Genomic DNA, 3,816 nt, shown 5'->3' with positions numbered 1-3,816 from the left:
TTAAGAAGTTATCTGAAAAGGATATTTGCCAAAAAGTCTTGAGAAGCAAAAGAATAAAGATATCAAATAGGTGAACATAGTCGCAGTGACTACAGCAAATCCATTCAGCTTGTTGGCTAGATCTTATGCATATGATTACCTGGAAAAATTGTGAAGAACAAACCTATCAACTCAGTGATTTTAAAAGGATTAGAGAGAAAACCAGTAAAGGCAGGTGAAGGGAAAGTCTGCTCTATAGGCAGTTTCTTAAGACATATAACATATACACAAGTATATATGTGTATGTGCGATGCATATATATATACACACACATGAGTGTATATAATAATATATATGTACAAAATGTGCCCCACACAGAAGGCACTGCTGAATACAGGAGCATTCCAGGTTATTCAAGTAGGGGAGAACAAGAGAAAGTAGGATACTGACTACTAAATGTTGAAAAGAGGTTTGAGGTGCTCTTGCTACCTAACAAGGAAATTTGTGCCAGAATAACTAGAATAAATAGAGCTTCCACAATGCACCAGCTTTGATAAGGTTGCAAAGCAGTATGAGTAATAGAGGAGAGGGAAGTGTCCTGACTCTGTTCCTGTTGTCGAGTTTCTCTGCTGTAAACTCTGCAGATACTGAATCACCAGGGAGAGGTTATTCAACCCTCTCCGCGTCTAAAATTTAACCCCATTGTACTTCAGTTTCCTGGCACAAACCTTACTGTAAAGTTGTTTGTAGACCGTGAATGAATTTAACAGACTGTAAATTTAACCCTAAAAATATGTAACCTTATTTCCTCCAATTTAGTGTGAAAATAATCTGTGCTGCAGTTGGGAAGAAAGGGAGAAAGAAACATGTTTTCAGCCGTTTCACCTTCAAATTAAGAGCGTGATTGTTGACATGGAACATCCACCGTTCATTTAGAAACTGTTGTATTGACTACTTCTTTCCTATTCCTCGGATCTGCTCATCTGAAGGGGTGGTGCTGATGGGGATTCGAACAGCTGCACATTTCCAACATAGTATTCCCTAAATGGTGTCAAATGACTGGGAATGAAGTTTTGGTGACTGGATGATTTATTCACTTAGTCATCGTTGTTCCGTCAGGGGAAACAATAAGAGGCTTTTGTTTGTGTTTCTGAGTGTAGGGTGTGAGGGATGAAGAGAAGAGAATAGCCATATAATGAAACTTTGGTCCTTTTTCTCCCTCTCTCAAAAGAGGTCTTTATCTTCAAATTACTATAAATATATCATAAAAAGGGAACATATACTGCATTGTGGCCCCTTCTACATTGTTTTTTCATATTTTCCTGGAAAGGTTCTTTTTTTTCCCTTCTCTATTAAAAATACTGCAAAAAACAATGCATAAATATGTTCAAATCATAAAATATTCAAACATTACAGAAATAACAGAGTGAAAAACAAACGTTTCTCTTCACTGCCCTTGCCCAACCCCCCTCTCCCAACAGTCAGCCCCTACAAAAAAAAGTTCTTTGTTTCTTTTTTTTAAACCTTATTACCCTGATTTGGGGCAGTTTCATAACAACAGGCGGTATATTCAGTCAACAGGCAAATTCCAAAATACAAACAACCAGGAATCACTGAAAGTGAACCTCCCTGTGAAATATAGTCCCAGAAAGTGCCAGGGAAATTTGTGGCAGAGTGGCTGAACACAGACCAGAGTCCCCAAGTGAAAAGGCTCCCGGGGCCAGAAGCATCTGGGTTTGCTTCTCCCCCCGCCATTAGCTAGCTGGATGTCTTTGATCATCTTTGTTTCCCCAGCTGTAAGGTAGGCTTGACAATAGGAGTCCGAAATGAAGCTTGTGGCCAGGAGACACCTAGCAAGTGCCTGACCTATGCTAGATCTTTGGCAAAAATAATTTTCCTCCCAATTCCAGAGGACCTTTGGTGCGTCTAAAGCACATGTTGATTTCTGGTGAAATTCTAGTTTCATCTGCATGTTCGTGGGGAAGTTATAATCCTATTTGTGCACTGTTTATAAAAGGTGAAAAAAGAGCATGCTTTGTTGCCCTGCCAAACTGCTTGGAGTGCATCAGTGTTTTTACAGGTTAATTAAAGGCTGGCACAGAAATACATCTGCATTGGACTTAGGTTCAGGCAATGGATGTGGATTCAGGCAAGAGTGTTCAGGATTATGACATCCTGATAATCATGTGTAAGTTATCTCTGGGAATCCTGTATCATAAAAATAATTCAAAGACAAATTTGAGTAACTGGGGAACACTGATGCAAGAACATGGGATTTAATAAAAAAAATTATTTGTGTAATATTAAGACGGTTATCACCGACTCGATGGACGTGAGTTTGAGTGAACTCCGGGAGTTGGTGATGGACAGGGAGGCCTGGCCTGCTGCAATTCATGGGGTCGCAAAGAGTCGGACACGACTGAGCGACTGAACTGAACTGAACTGAAGACGGCTATTTGGGAGTTCATAATTTTTTATTTTCTTCACACACACACACACACACACACACACACGCAAAACTCAGCAGTCATCCAACAGGCAAGCTCATAATAAGGTGAAAAGTAACTTGCAGAAGGTAGAAGATAAGGCTTTTGGCAATTCTGGGGCTTTTTCTGCAGTCTTTGAAGGTTAGAGTGCCCTCTACCGGTTACTTTCTAGAAAGGCAGGCAGCTAACAGTCCACAGAGGACTCAAAATTTTTGGAAACATGTAAATACAATACTTAATCTCTGTATATTTCCTATTGAGTGATCCTTTTTTCTAAAGGCTTATCATCTGAAAAAGAGAAAGAAGTGCATTTTTTTGTTCCAACTTGATTTCTTAATCAGAAATACCATATTAAGTAAGTTAGTGTCAGTCGCTCAGTCATGTCTGACTCTTTGCGACCCCATGGACTGTAGCTTTCCAGGCTCCTCTGTCCATGAGATTCTGCAGGCAAGAATATAAATTTTGTCTGTTGGGTCCTAAATTTTAAAGTAATCAGCATTTCAGAAGAAAGATTAAATGGAGTAAAGTGGCCCCCAAATATTTAAAACTAGATTTTACATTAAAAAAATATATTTTGTTGCTGGGTATACAGTTTCTAGTATACACTAGTCTCTCTGTACTAACTTTTCAATTTCCGGGTAAATCTATGATTATTTCAAAATGAAAAGTCGGGGGAAAAAATCTAATGAGTTTACTATGCAGCTTTAAATTATTTGTCTTTTTTGAGCTTGTTGAACTGTAATGGAAAGAAAATAACAAAGACGAAGATTTAAAATGTACATCAGTTGAAATTTTGACTTTTCTGTTCTTTTTCTTGCCCTACTCTCCTTTTCTTGCCCTACTCTTCCTGGCTACTGGCCAGGAAGGGTGGCCAGAAGCCTTAGCTGATAGTCCCTGAGGAACCTGCAAGAGGAATCTAGCCAGAATAAGTATGTGCATGCTCGTCAGGCAGAGCAAACATATTGCCGATGTGAACTAGCTTACTGCTTTTCATTCATGTATTTAAAAGCAGAATTCTTAGCTTCTAATGCAGTGTGACCTGGAATTCATCCACTTTTCACCCATGCATTAACTTATTCCACAGCTATTGAGCACCTATTATGTACTGCACACTATCTATATGTCATGAATACATGTTGCTTCTACCAAATAGGGGTCTAAAATTTAATCACATTCCTTTTAACATCAAAACAACACACAAACACATGCACACACTAGTCTCAGGAAAATCCTTTTTTCCTTCCCTCTGCAAAATTCCTCTGTGTTACAAATCCATGAACACCAGAGGGCTAAAACTCATGCTGGGACCCAGTCCTGCATTTAACTTGCCTACTGGTCTCTACTGGGAGTG

The sequence above is a fragment of the Bubalus kerabau genome, chromosome 19 (assembly GCF_029407905.1).
Source record: "Bubalus kerabau isolate K-KA32 ecotype Philippines breed swamp buffalo chromosome 19, PCC_UOA_SB_1v2, whole genome shotgun sequence".
In the NCBI taxonomy this organism is placed as follows: domain Eukaryota; kingdom Metazoa; phylum Chordata; class Mammalia; order Artiodactyla; family Bovidae; genus Bubalus; species Bubalus kerabau.
This window is presented reverse-complemented; position numbering follows the sequence as displayed.